The sequence below is a fragment of the Python bivittatus genome, unplaced genomic scaffold, assembly GCF_059951505.1.
Source record: "Python bivittatus isolate LINGU-HERP-01145 unplaced genomic scaffold, Pbiv_v1 ctg000480_np1212, whole genome shotgun sequence".
NCBI classification, from domain to species: Eukaryota; Metazoa; Chordata; class Lepidosauria; order Squamata; family Pythonidae; genus Python; species Python bivittatus.
This window is the reverse complement of record NW_028277075.1, coordinates 7,313,743-7,329,709: the sequence shown is the minus strand read 5'-3', so window position 1 is coordinate 7,329,709 and position 15,967 is coordinate 7,313,743.

The window sequence follows — 15,967 nt, the reverse complement described above, 5'->3', positions numbered from 1 at the left end:
TGGCAGAAAGTGAAGAAGAACTAAAGGGCCTCTTGATGAGGGTGAAGGAGGAAAGTGCAAAAGCTGGCTTGAAACTCAACATTAAAAAAACTAAGATCATGGCATCTGGACCCATCAATTCCTGGCAAATAGAAGGGGTAGAAATGGAAGCAGTAACAGACTTCATTTATTTGGGCTCCAAGATCATCGCAGACGGAGACTGCAGCCATGAAATTAAAAGACACTTGCTCCTTGGGAGGAAAGCTATGGCAAACCTAGATAGCATATTAAAAAGCAGAGACGTCACCTTGCCGACAAAGATCCGCATAGTCAAAGCTATGGTTTTTCCAGTAGTAATGTATGGCTGTGAGAGCTGGACCATCAAGAAGGCTGAGCGACGAAGAATTGATGCCTTTGAACTGTGGTGCTGGAGAAGACTCTTAAGAGTCCCCTGGACTGCTAGGAGGTCAAACCAGTCAATCTTAAAGGAAATCAACCCTGATTGCTCATTGGAAGAATTGATAATAAAGCTCAAGCTCAGATACTTTGGTCACCTAATGCGAAGAGAGGACTCCTTGGAAAAGACCCTGATGCTGGGAAAGATTGAAGGCAAAAGGAGAAGAGGACGGCAGAGGATGAGATGGTTAGATAGCATCACTGAAGCAATGAGCATGAAACTGAGCAAACTCAGGGAGGCAGTGAAGGACAGGAAGGCCTGGCGCAATATGGTTCATGGGATCACGAAGAGTCGGACACGACTTAACGACTGAACAACAACAACAAAATAAAAATAATGAAACTGATAATTAATAGATTTTGTCTCAGTAAATGATTGTCCATCACTGGCCTTAATTCTGCCTCTGTCTATTATCTATCTATCTATCTATCTATCTATCTATCTATCTATCTATCTATCTATCTATCTATCTATCTATTCTTCCTTTTGTTGTTTCAAACAATAATCCAGTAACTTTCTCAGCTTTCTGAATCCAAGTAGCACTGATTCATATAGTTCAAAGAATATTCAAATTGTTCTGAGCGTAGTAGCCCCAATGTAAGCTTTATTACTATAAATGCTTGCTATGATTTGTCTGTGGGGTTTCTGGCATATAACAAAAGAGAATCTTTAATTGTCTTTTCCAGCTGTGTAAGATTAGACTCTCTCAGCCTCTGTTTTGCTGAGCTGAAATAGATAATAGATCCCTGGAAATATGTGTTGAACTCATATCAGAGGACTAACATATTGATAAGGCCATATTATTATACATACTATTATTTAAAGAACGTATTTCCTTCTTTACATATTCCACAAAAGGAGAATCCTTTAGAAAAGAAATATTCAGATACCATCTAGAATTTTGGATGATTTATAATTTTTCAATCTCAGAATTAGAGACACTGGAGCATGGTATGAGATTGCAGTGAGGCCTCTGGAAGAGTCAAAATTTGATCCACCAAAGCAGGAGGAATTAAAAAAAAAATCTAACCTAAAACAATGTTGATGTCCATATCCCAAAAAGTATAATTCCTATATTTTGGATTTAAAAGTGACAAATTTCTTTTTTCTTTTTTGTAAATTTTATTAAATTTCAGAAAGATGAAAATACAAAGTTAGAAAAGAAAAGAAACATCACAAAAGAAAAAGCATAGAAAAAGAAAAGTATCTTCCAACTTTCTTTGGTACAGGTATAAACGTAAAATACATTCTCCTCTTACTCTAATATCTAAACATTTACATAGTAAAAAATAATTTTTAGTCTAGCATTCAGAAAAACCATAGAATCAATCTATTTCAACAATACATATGATATGTACAACATATTTCTATAGGTATAAAATGCATCAGTCATCAAATCCCAAAATCAAAACTGCATTTTTTTGAGTATCAAGCAAAAAGTCCAAGAGTGGTTTCCAATGTCCAATTCCATAGACAATGCCTTCTCTTTAAGCAAAGTAGGCAATTTCACCATCTCCTCCAGTTCCATTAATTTCAATATCTGTTCTTCAGCTGTAGATATTTGTAAATCCTTCCATTTTTGCATATATAAAAGTCTCGCTGTGGTTATCATATAGAGAAATAAGTTTCTGTATTGTCTTTCCATTTGTTTGTCCATCATACCTAAAAGGAAGTTCTCTGGTTTCAACTGTAAATCCATTTTCAAAATCTTTTGAATCAAAATTTTAGAAAAGCTAAATTTATATTAAGTTCCAATATATATACCTACAGTACTTTCCAATTTTGAGAAAAAATAAAGTTTAAGTCCTTCTGAGACTCTTGAATCAAGTTAAAATCTCCAGCACAAAATATATATTAACAAGTTGCAGAATATAATTTAGTGAAAGATCTATGAAATACTGTATTTCTTGATAGGGCCATAAAAATTAATTGAAGCAATCTTGATAGTTTGTATCTTTACTATGAAAGGAATGAAGAGTCCTTCATGTCACTGTGTTCATACTCCACATCAATTTTAAGATTGTTATTAAACATAATAGCAACTCTACATGCTTTATTTGAGGAAGATATTGTCCAATCTACATGCTTTATTTGAGGAAGATATTGGATCTCAAATCCAGCACCTAGGTTGTGTTACTTGCAGCACAATGATATCTGGTTGCAATTTTTCCAACTTGTTGCAAATTTATCCCTTAAAAAAACAAACAAACCTGCATTTACATTCCAATTGACTATTTTAAGTTTCATGCCTCCTTGTAAATAAAATATTTGTCAAGGTCAACTTCCCAGTGATAGATATATCTTGCACTGTAATAAACTTAGTAAATAATGAATACTTACAGACAAAGAAAAAAATTAAATGGAGAGTATGGATCTAAATTGAAAAATGATAAACATAATGTGAAAAATAAAACAAAAAGGCAACCATCCCCACTGGACTAAAGTTTTTTTTAAAAAAACAACACAGTATTAAAAAAAACAAAAACCTTCCACATTAAACCTCTTGTTCAGCTTAGGTTACAGGCCCCTTACACTGAGGCCTCTGACCCCGGGAACAAAGATATGGGATAATAACTTTCAAGTTTATATAGTAACAACTGTTAAAGGGGGGGAGGTGAGGGGGGGAGAAGAAGAGAGAGAGAGAAAAGTCAAAGCTGTTAGTTATCAATTAAGCACACAGCCTGCAGAATTTCTACAGAACCAGAAGGACTTGTAAATCTTTTGAAGTCTCCCTTTCTTAGAGAGAGGCAGAAGATTGTTGGATACAAGAGTAAATATTTGACTTTCTTGTTCCTTGGCAGTGTACACACCAAACTGAAATGGTTTTTTTTAAGTGAAGCACTTGTAAAAGAAGATCTGGATAAAACATGAGTTTACTTCCATGGCATTTCTATTCAATAGTTTGTTCGGAAAGTTGTAAAAGGTGGTCTCTAGCATTGGAATTCAGAAATTTAGCAATTATAGGGTTAGATCTCCATGACAAATTGCCTCTTGTTCTTAATCTGCAAGCATCTGTTATATGAGTTTAAAATCAACTGGCAATCAGAAGATTTCCTGAATGCATCCTTTTATGTAATTTAACAAATGCTTCTGTAGCTCAGCATCCAAATGTAGGTGAATTATTTTTCAGTTATTTCTGATGAGTGGCCCATATAATGTAAGGAGTTCTGTCTGTAGTTTTGTAATGAGTTTATTGTGAGACTGATCCTTTCTTTCTAAGGCCTTAATTCTGACTTCATGAGAAATAACAATAATTCTCTTAAATGCTTCAAACTTAAACTTAAAAATAATAAATTTAAGATCTCCATGAATCCCAGATATCCCAGTTTCCAAACTTCTAAAATGTATTGTCCATATCTTTAGAAATGGACTGGAGCATTACCATTAATTCAAAGCTCATTATTCTTGCTAAGAAAGCAATACACCAGGTTCTACATAATGGTTATGGTTCTAATCCATTGGAACCAGTAATGCTTCTATCTAATCATTGGAACTTGAGGAAGAATCCATTGCCACTTCCTTTTTATCAAGGATTTGGAGTGAAGCACTTGGCTTGAGACATTTGAAGGTCTTTTCATTTTATGAGGCATATTTGTAAAATAATGTTATATTCAAGTTATTTAAAGCAAACTGAAAGAGTTTGGGTATAAATCACTCACCATCCAGCTACCTATGTAAGTGATTCCATTCAGAGGGTTAGAGTTTTCTTTCTGACCTCAGATGAGGAAATCCAACATTTCCTGTTGATCTTCTGGGTCCCCTCCAAAGGTTCATAAGAATTATAGCTTTGTTTTCGGACAATGATTTTCAGTTTGGGTTTCAGGAAAAGTCTGAGATTCCTGAGATTCCTTGAGGTATATCGGAAGGGTCTTCAGTGAAAGATTAGTACTAGCATCAATAGTGTCCACAGAAGCAGGTCAAAAGAATTCAAGATGGTAGCCACAGTCATGCCAACCAAGTGCTGCCCTGTTTTTACATGAATAAAACATATTTTCCTTTTGCCATTTGCCTTACAGTAACTACATTTCCTATGGCTGCAAGATCTGTACAAAAAGCACAATAGTAACATCTAATAATATATATCCCCAAACATAACCTGATCTTTTGTCTTTGACTTGCAAATGCATTTAGAACTAATATTTCCTAAAAATATTTTTCATCCAGCAATACTCATATAATATCCTTTTTTTTTTTAATCTGAAAGCTAAATATGCTTAAAAAAAAAACAAAAGCTATGCTTAGAATTTCACCTAGCAGGGAATTCAAGGCAATCTGATGCAACTTACTCAAGCAACATTTTTTTCAATCTGTGAAGGAAACTGTAGATACAATTAGCAGTCAGTAATGTGCTTAGAACAATGAGGAAATGCAGACTGAGGAACAGGTAGGGACAATAGTGACAGAAATAGAAAAGCCTTGCATGGTCAGTTCAGTAAAGGGATGAAGGCTCTGGCCTTAAGGACAGAGCATGAAGCTTGACATGTTCATGCTGCCACCGGAGAGGCGGGAGCTTTGGGACCGATGGTAACATTGAGAGAGGGAAATCTGGGCTCCAGTTTTAAATGGAGACTGAGATTGGATGGGGGGGAAGACTGTCCTCCTCTGTTTGCAAACTTTGAGCTGTAACTTTGAGCACTTAAAAGATAAGGACTGGGTACTGATTATATACATCCTCAGGTCATATGTTCACTGGTACCAGCTAAAATTTTGGGAAGGGCAAAGGGCTGCCCTTTCACAACTGAAAAGATCTCTGCTCTTTTACAGCAGCCATAACTGCTAGAGAGGAAGAAATGCTGTTCTGAAGGCTCTTAGCTTTCTTGGAACAATAAAAAAGGATTAACAAGGGAAGAACTCATCCTGATTCACAGTGGCATCCCCTAAGACCAGACCAAGCTTCAGCTGAAACCCCAGAAGGTCCTTAAAGTGATACCATTGCTTTAGAGGTCTTGTCTTGCTTGTCAACTCCACAATGCTTTCTCTTCCTCCTCCCCCTATTCCTTGTTTATTTTGTTCCTTTATGAGTAATTCCTTTTCTTTCTCTTTCTTTTAGTTTTAAAATACTTGTACATACTGCAGAAGAAAGCAGGTCTGTAGCTGGGGGGGTGGTTAGGGGAGACAGTGCCCCCCCTTAATTTTCTTTGGCTCCTCCTAAATTGCTCTGGTTAAATGGTGTGACTCAAACTAACTCAGACAATGGGCTCACTGCAAGGTGATATATGTCTAAGGCTAAGCACTCTCCTAGAGGTCTTTTCAATCATAAAGGTGCAGCCCTTCACCTTTCCTAAACTTTTAGCTGTCACTAGAGATCCTATTGATGTATATCATAAGAACATAGTTGTCATCTTTTAAGTGCTCAAGGTTACAGCATATGGCTTGCAAGTAAAAAGCGTCAGGTTTGACTCCCAATGTCAGCAGTGGGGCTAAGTATAAATTCCCTCTGAAAAACTGGAGATCTGCTATAAGGTGCTTAATAATGATGCTGAGCTAGAGCAACCAGTGATCTGACTTGATGGGAAGCAGCTTCCTATGCACTCATGTGCTGCACCCTACAACCAACTTTTCCAGGCAGGTAGGAGGAACAATTCAGCCCCAATATCCTTCTAGTTTGAAAGAATTGGGAAGAAGAGGCTTCATGACAAAAAACAAACTTAACCAAACCCCATCTCTCCCTGAAAGAATCTACTTGCAAGCTCCCTCTAGCTATTTTTGGGCCTAGGTTGAATAATCTTTATCAACAGGAAGTTTAGTTCCTACAGTCATATTTTAATACAAGGTTAAAAGTAACTAATCGAACCATCAAAATTACAAATTGGTCTTACTTTGAAAAACAGCAAACAAGAAACCTAAATCTAAATGAAATTAATGTCTCACTACTGTCGTATATTGATTTCTAGTATTATAAATGGGAAAGTGAATCATTTTCTTTATGCAAGTAAGAAATTTAAGATGTCATTTCTCTTCTTAGAAGAAATAGTTAGAAGTAGATTGCCACAATTTATTCTTGTTTTAATGGAACGTATTTCAATCTGACAGCAAATGTAGCAGTTTTCCTAAAGGCTTAGATGCAGACTGAGTAAAAGAAATGATGTTTCTAAGGAGACCAGGAACAAGTAGTTAGAGTTGGAAAGGAGATGAACAGTTTGACATGAAGTTTCCTTCATGACTTGAACTATCCCACAGTTCTGGGTTAGCTTCCACTTGTTGTAGCACTTTTAATAACCAGATGTCTCCTTTCCAAAATTATACAAGAATTTTAGTAAAATATACGCTGTATTTTATTTGGCTTTGCACCCACCAATTACTCTTTGATCCTCTCCTGGCCTCCTTCTCCATGTTTCCTGGCCTTCAATATTTCTATCCTGATTTTTGAAACCACTTCCTCATAATTTTCACATTAAAAAATGGCTTAAGTGCTGCTCATTACAATGAAGGATCAGATTTTCATTTCATATCCTGTTTTGAAAGCAGAAGTTAAGAGTGGAACTGAAAGAAAAAAATATCAATATGTAACATGCAGATTTTATATTTACAGTATTTCATCTTTAATTGTCTCATGGAATGTTAAAGTCTAAAATGTCCTTCTGAGTTATGTAGTCTAAAATATGTAGGGTATTTTTTACAATATGCTTCCTAATGAGGATTTCTTTTCAAGGAAATGAATAAGTCAGATATATATCTGTGGTAACTCAAAATTGGCTAGGAGAGTAGTAAGTTTTCTAATTTAGCTATGGAAAAAGAAATATCTGCTACTGAAGGATTTTTTTTTTTAATTTTGGTGATCAGATATTTGGAGCTTTTATTAATTATTATGGTCCAGTGAAAGACAAACCAGAAGTTTTAAAGAATGGTTTGTTCATCTTCTTACCGTGAAGGTGGAACATGTAATTATAGCTATTGATTTTAATCAATTTTTGGACCCTTTGATTGATCATAATACTATTTCAAGTAATTTTCAGCCACATATGTGGAATACACTCTAAGATTATTGGTTAGAATGTAGTTTGTAGGACATATAGTGACATAAGAATCCATCACAATAAGAGTAAACTTTTTTTTCAAAACATTAGCTTGACTATTAAGATCTTAATCCTTAGTTATTTTTGCTGATTGTTATTTATATGGATGTTTTTAAATTACATTCACCACCAGATTCACTTTGGAAAATGGCAGCTATATAAATCAAATGAAATATTTATTTTATTATATCAATTTCTATAGCCTCTTATCATACCAACAGTGACCCTCGTTAGCAAGAATTAAAATCTGACAGAATCCCCCCCCCCACACACACACAATGATAACATAAAAGAATAGTGCCTGAGACAGTCTAACCAAATTCACAGAACAACAGTCATACTAAAAAAAAAAAAATCACATTAAAGGGCTTGCTCAATTGCCAGACCCATTTAAATTGATTATTTGTTTATATTTTGAATGTCTAGGCCACCCAACTCCAATGAGTTAGTGCTGGACAGCTAACGTATTAAAAACAGTGAAAAAAATCAGAATAAAACCCCAAAAGACAGCATCATTTGGAGGGAACAACAGTTGAATTTCTCCCTTGCCCACAGAGATAAAGGTCTGGCAAAAAGACGTCTCAGACACTCTGTCCCAAGGTCTGGAGAAAGAGCCATGTTCTGAGTGCTCTTTTAAAGGCCTGTAAGGTATAAAGACAGCCAGTTTGGTGTAGTGATTAAGGCACCAAGCTAGAAATTGAGAGACTCTGAGTTCTAGGCACAAAGCCTGCCTTAGGCACAAAGCCAGCTGGGTGACTTTGGGCCAGTCACTCTCTCTCAGCCCTAGGAAATAGGCAATGGCAACCACTTCTGAACAACCTTGCCAAGAAAACTGCAGGGACTTGTCCAGGCAGCCTCTGAGAATTGGACATGATTGAATGGATTTTTTAAAAAAGGTATTTAAAATCCATCAGGTTGTTTGTGGAGGATGCTATTGTCAAATAATGTTCTTTATTTCCTCTTACATTTAATTTGGTTTGGAAATCAAACCAAATGATATTTGGGATATAAAGGTGGCTGGAACTGAACATATATATAGAAGATATTTTGGGTAGAATCAAGATTCTTTACTAAATTTGTGGATAATATAAAAAAGTTTGATAAATTATCAGGTTATTCAATGAACTGGAATAAATCCAATATACTTCCACTTGGATCTCTAATCTCCAGTTATCTAAATTGTGACTTCCATATGAATATATGGGTTTTAATTTTCCTAATTTTCATTCTGGCTTAATGTTCACATTATTGTTAATATGATATTGAAATGATCAATAAGGTTTCAAAATCTAACGTGATATTGAATTCCTTAATGAAAACTTGGAATTTCTTGCTTTGTAAAGAATTTTGGACTTATCAAGGTTGGATTTCAGCTTAAAAGACAATTTTGTATTGTTGGAAAGAAATTACCTCTCCAGTTTTAAAATCCTGGATTTAAGAAATGTCTTGTTCTCAGGTTTGAAATGGTTCTCTGTTGACATAATGAAAAACCTGATCAATTTAATTCCACACAAAGTTTAATTCACTGGTGTGTTTATATATAGCTGTGCATGTTTGTGTGTGTGTGTTTGGGGGGGGGGGGCGCTGTTCTGATTTTCTTTTCTATTTACTTTTGTTTGTTTGGAGAGAGAGAGAGAAAAAGAGAGAGATTTATATGTCATTGTAGATTTCCTTTTTCCTCTGATTCCTTTTTATATAATACAGTAATATAAATAAATACTGAAAATAATAAATGTTAGTGATGAAAAGGAAGTAATAAATTTAGTGAGAACTATGAAAAATTGTAAGATGGCAGGTGTAAATGATATAACTGGCTTAACCATGTAAAAATATAAATGTGGCTTACTTAAAAAGGGGGAAAAAGAATGAGAAAAATATAAAAAAGATCAAATGCTGATAGAAAGGTTATAGGTAGCATTTGGTCTGTGGCAAGAAATTAAAAAGAAAAAAGAAAGCAAAAGTAATTTTTGCCCACTTTGTTCTATGGAAGTGAGAGCTGGGTATGTCAGGAGAAATATAAAAGTAAATTGAATGTGATGGGGATGGGATACTTTAAAAATGTATTGATCAGACAAGAAGAAATAGAATAAAGAATGTATAAGTGCTTAATTGGATACAAAAGTAAGTGACTGATATAGAAGTGCACTGAGGCAGCTTGGTCGTACAGGAAGAATGAATGAGGACTGGATTGCAAAACACATATCTGAAGGAAGAATGAAGGGGTCAAGTGGGAGAGGGAGACTGAAAATACTGGGGTTGATGGAACTGATGTGATCCTGAAAAAGTGAGAGGTAAGAAGTTTAAAGAACAGAAGGCAATGGATGAAGTGAGGTATGGATATGGTGGATGCAAGGATGGCTTGCAAAGACATAAAAGTCTGGAGAAGTGTAGTGCATACAGATAGCATAGCTATATTGAACTATATTTTCTTTTTTATTATCTCATGCCTTACTTATTTGATTTTCTGCTTCTTGCTCTTTTTTGCCCTTTGCATAGCACTGTTTATTCCAAAAGGGAATGCAATAATGGGTATGTTTGAGAAATATAACTTACCGAAACAGAATTTTTGAGGAAGTGACAGCTCACTGATCCTGCAAAAGCGGCTGCATTTGCCAAAGAGAAATTAAAAGGATTGTCAGTCTTCACAATTTAGAGCAAAAACTTGGTTATCTGCTGAGAAGCTTTCCTTCAGGACATAATGCTGAACAATTGTGCACATTACAGACATTGTGCGTCTTATTCTGAAACATTGCCCTTGTGGAAAATGCATTATTGAGCCCAAAGATCATTGCTCTATTTCAGGACATCGCTGCTTAAGGCAATCTAAACAAGAATTGAAATGCATCACCTATGAAACAAAGACATTAACCCTAATCTGGTGTGTTTAGACCAACTAATATCCCCCTGGATCTTTTCCTTTGTACAGTTCTGTGGTACATATTACTCTGAAAAATCAAACAAGCAGAAAGAATCAAATACATATCTTTAGTGGTTGTCTGAAAAGCTAAAAAACAATACATTGTAAGAACAAAAAACCCTTTGATTTCAAGATCAGTTGTTCACACTCTGGGAATTTATTGGCACTATAGATATATGAGGGTTGAATTAAAAGGAACTTCTTATAAGTTGCCAGCAGATGGAAATATTTATGCTCTGATGCTTTCTAGCATTGGTTCTTTTGCTACAGTGGCAAAAAGTTGCTATGAAAAAAGATGGTGTTGCTATTGTTTGTGAAACAGAAGTTTGCAGTAAATGCTCATCAGTGTGCATTAAGCAATGTGCGATGGTTGAATTTTTAACTACTGAAGGAGTCCTTCTAATTGTAATTCACCATCAAATGCAGGTTGCTTATGGTGATGACTGTGTATCATTAGGCCAAGAAATGTTAAGACTGTGAAACTGGGAAGAGCTGATTTGTGTAATCAAGAACAAAGTTGATGACCAGTGACATCAACACAATGAGTTTCACTTGAGAAAGGTTGATGAACTGATTAAGAACAATTGGCAGATCACTTTAAGAGAAATTGTTGTCAAGCTTGGCAATTCACAGGAATGTGTAGGTCACATTATTGATGTTCTTCAATACTGGAAGGTTTGTGCAAAATAGGTTCCTTGCATGCTAGTGACAGCAAAGAAAGTTTATGAATTGAAAGTTGAAATTTGCCAGCAATTGTTGTCATGCTATGAGAATAAAGATGAGGAATTTCTTCACAGCTTTATGTCAGCTGATGAAACATGGGCTCATCATTATGACCCAGAAATGAAGCACTAGTTTATAGAATATCATCACAAAACTTCTTCTGGGGGGAAGGAGGATTCAGAACTCAGCCTTCAGCAGGAAAACCTATTACAGTTTTTGAGGATACCCATGGTGATATTCACATGGATTTCCTTGAAACTGGCACCATTATCAACTCAGAGCAGTACACTGCAACACTCAAAACTTTGAAACAACAATTAAGCAGAGTTAGAAGCATAAGCAGGAAATTTTGCTGGAACACGAAAATGTTAAGCGTCACAAGCCACCCAAAGGGCAATTGAAAACTTGGATCTCACCACATTTCCCATCCTCCATACAGTGAAGACTGGGTGCTATGCAACTTCCACCTTTTCCCACAATTGAAGAAATACCTTCATGGGCATCTGTTTGATTCAAATGAAGAGATGGAAACAACTGTTAGGACCTGGTTGAAGAAACAAGGTGTGCAGGTCTTTTGGGATGGCTTTAAGAAGCTTGCTCATCATTGACAGAAGTGTGTAGTGAATGGTGATGATGATGTGTTGGAGTAAATAAAGCTAACAGAAGAGCTAATTTAAAGGATATTTTTCTTCTTTTATTTATTAAAATATTGCTTTCAAACTAAAGTTATGGGGGTAGAGGCATTACTTTTCATTCAATCCTATACAGCAACACGATTTTGTCATACTGTAGGTATATTACAACATGAAGTCTCCTTACAAGATTAAAAGGTGATAACAATACTGACAAGCACACAATCAAGCAATCAAGCAAATTACATGTTACATGGAAGCCAGGTGGAATAAGACCTTGATGGTCCCTTCTTTTCATCTATTGATGGAATGGATTTTCTCAAGATTTCATCTCTGGAACTTGTCCCAATTGTTGGAGTCCTGTATGGACCACCTAATCCCTATCCTAGGGCTTACAGATCTGGGCTGATCACTATATGCAGCAGTTATAGCCTTCAACTAATAGACACAGCTACTACATTCTTCTCCTCTAAAAGAGGGTGATAGGAACAAGGCTGAAAGACAGAAAATGAGAATTACCAGGGTACATCATTCCAGTATTTGTCAGCCAATGATAATCAATCTGGAGAGGCCTAGGATTTTTTAATCCTTCCTGCCATACCTTGAATCCATCTTTGCCCATTTTAAGGGCAAAATATCCTGACCTCAGAAAGATCTGGTCTCAGAAGACAGCATAGAGATAGAAAGGTAATCTCCTGTCTTATTTCTCCCCTCCAGAGCCAGAACTCTGTATCTGATGAGGCACAATGCAGGCAAAGAATATTCTTCCAGCTATTGAACTGCTCTAAAAGGATTTGGGAGTGACACCAAATGAAGTAACACATATTCTTCATTTTGTTTTTAGAGGCAGGGCATGCTTTGCAAACTAGCTTTGAAAAGCTATATATGTATGTACAGAATGAATATGAAAAGGGCTTATTGGCTCTATTATTTCCCTCTGTAACCTGGATTAAAGCAAAATCAATACAATCAAGAAAACAAAAACATAATATCACAATATTAGACCCCAGGAGTAGTTCCAATCCACACACACACATGCAATTAAAGCCATTTCTAGTAGAGGAACAAACATCTTATTGTCTCCCAGGGCTTTCTTGAGCAGCCAAGTCTTCATAAATGTTCTAAATATTAACATGAAGGGGACATTTGCATTCTAGAAGGATGTGCTGATCCAAAGGATGGGGCAATGGTAGAGAATGCATCCTTCTGCAACTCCTGTAGATGGTACTCACTGAGTGAGGTGATGTGAAAAAGTCCACCCTAATTCACCTTACCTGATGCACAGATGTTTTTAGAAGAAGGAAGCTGGGATTTCTGAGAGATATTAAGCTAAATTGTTCCTAGGAGGGTGGTGTTTATGTTTTGAAAAAGTCCTAACAGATTCCTAATCCCAAAACCATAGTAAAAAAAGTGAATCCCATGGTTCTTTTTTTGTCCTATCTATTTCAACCGATGCAGGGCTTTCTAGAATAGTAAAGAAGAGCTAAATTATTATTTTTCTTCTATAGTCTTCCAGCCAATAATATTCTGGAAAACTACCCAAAGAATTGTTTATGTTCCACTCTGGAATTTTTTTTCCTAATAAATCCCAAAATTTTGAACAGAATCTAGCAGAGGCAGATTCTGCTGGGGACTTTTATTATAACAAGGTAGTATTGATTAAGTGATATCACACACAACCGACTAACAAATAAGCATTAGAAAGGGTATAGGATCATAGGAAGCTGGCTTTTCCTGAGTCAGAATACCAGCCCCCAGCATTGTTAACTCCAAATGACAGCAACTCTCCAAACTGAGCTGGAGATTCCAGAGATCAAATCTGAGAGCTCTTGAATGCAGAATTCATGCTCAAAAACTGAGCTGTAGCCTCCTCCTACATTGGCTGTGCCAGTGACTACACTGTCAGCAAATTCCTGGAAAGCTAAACTAGAGGAATGAAGCCTCAAAGGAGCAATGAAGCAGAGAGCAATGGTCGATGAGCAGAGTGATTCAGACCAATGACTAGTCCTTCAGGAATCACAACACTGGACGTTGATGTTGAGGTAAAAAGCAATGAAGAACAAATGAAGAGATTTGAAGAGCGAAAGAGGCTGAAGTTTACACAGGATAAGCTGGGAGTTGATTGCAAGATTCCTTTAGCTATATCAAATGCCAAATACTCAGTTTTGCCTGGTGTTCGAACTGGGTGATGGCAGCAAATTGCAGTACAGGGAACATGTGAGGAGTACAACATTTCAGCAAAGCATATGAACGAAGGTAATGCTTGTATTTGGGGGAAAATTTCTGGGAATTGTTAGCTTCATCCACTGGCTTATTTGATAGTTTTTAAAAATGATCACTAAAATAATTACAAAATGTAATGAGGCGGATCTTTATGTGACTGGGTCCTGGAAAAAAAGGATCAGAGCCAAAGGTCCAAAGATGAAGCAAAATACTGGATTTGGGATGGAGAAGCATGAATTACAAAGACTACTCAGTACAATCTAAGACCAAATTCTACTTTCTGGAATGTAATAGAAATGGAAAAAACATTTTTATATGCTGCTATTGCCAAAAGAATTGGCAGATGTAAGTGCTCCATAGGGGGGAAAATATTAAAAAGTTGGTTGAACAACTGTTATCTCATTGCAGTTTTCCTTATGGAAAGTTACTGCACAGAAATGTGATGCTGATGTAACCTTACTTCATGCTCTGGAAAAAGAAATGTAAAATTCTTTCCCAGCAACTGCCTAAAAAACATTTTCCCTCTTGCAGCTGAGGTCTGCAGTCAAGTCTACTAAAGATTTAAAGGGCAAAGAGGTGCAGAAAATGTTGCACTAGGATGTAGAAGCTGTAGGATCCTGCTCTTGGTTTCAAAGAAAGGAAAGTCTGGGAGGTGCTTTGAGTACAGAGTTTTAACCTGGACCATCTCTAAGCAGGATACAGGAATAAACAACTGTCTTCAAGAATCTGCCTAAAAGGTCAGATAGATGAGCAACCAATTCATCTTGGATGTCCGAAGTTTCTAGATTGAGAATTGGTATAGCATAATAAATCTGTGAGATGGCCAGTCCAAGATTCAGACAGTACTGTAGCAGTAGCCATAGACTTGCATGTCATTAGGTTAGAGACATGGAACTTTTTTAGGCCAAGCCCTGCAGTTGGCCTTTGAGTGGCACGGCAGAAGCTGTCCTGCAAAAAGTCGGTAAGGTCCAAACAAAAGTTAAAGTTGATTTAATTAAATGATACAATTGCACCTAATTAAATATCAGTTAATCGATTAATATCACAAGTAACACTCTCCATGTACTTAATCATTTTTTCCCTCTATGTCATATTAACATTTAAAATTCATAGCGAGTTCTGAAATTGTTGTCATTTGGCCCTGGCTTTGAGGGTCCAAATCAGGCCGTGGGGCTTTCAGTATGTGCTCCAAGTACTGCCACTACCTTACTGCCATCATCAAATTGATATTACTTAACTAGCTAGCAGCAGGCCTGGAAAGGATACACTTCATGGAGTCCTAACCCTATATAATGTCCCTTCACCTGCCAGCATTTATTCATTCATTCATTCATTTTACACGGACACCAAATTCAAAGAATTTTTGGTGGCATACAACAAATTTAAAAACCAAGATTAAAAACATCAATCTCAAAACAGAACATGTAGCAACTGAGGACTTATAAAATATCTCTCAGAGTTGGAGTCACTCAACACTGTTGTCCGTGGAAACAGCTAATTCCTCAGTGACTTTCAAAAATCCCTGTCCTCTGAATTGGGGGTGGGAGTTGTAAGTTGTTCCATAGGGCAAGCAAGCAACATAGAAGGCATGTTTCCTGGGTCCCAACAGATAACATTTCTTAATAGAAGCATGCCAACTCTGTTAGATCTAGTACTTTGGGAGAATTAATAGGTGACAAGTGGTCCCATGAATAACCCGGCCTTATGCCATGAAGGGTTTTATAAGTGACAACCAGCACCTTGAATCACACCCTGATATATAACAAAAGTAGTGCAGCTCACAAAGTAAATGGTGTAATGTGGACATTCTGAGGCATGCCCATAACTACCTATGCTGCTGCATTCTGGACCAGTTGCAGCTGATAAGGGGTCAGACTCATCTAGAACATTCAAGCAGGAGCCAACAGTCTAGAAGGAACCACAAATTGTGCACCAATTCTGACTAGAGGACTGCTGCCTCATCCAGAACTAAAAATGGGAATTTCCCAGTACAAGAGGTTCCATGTAGATGATAAATAGG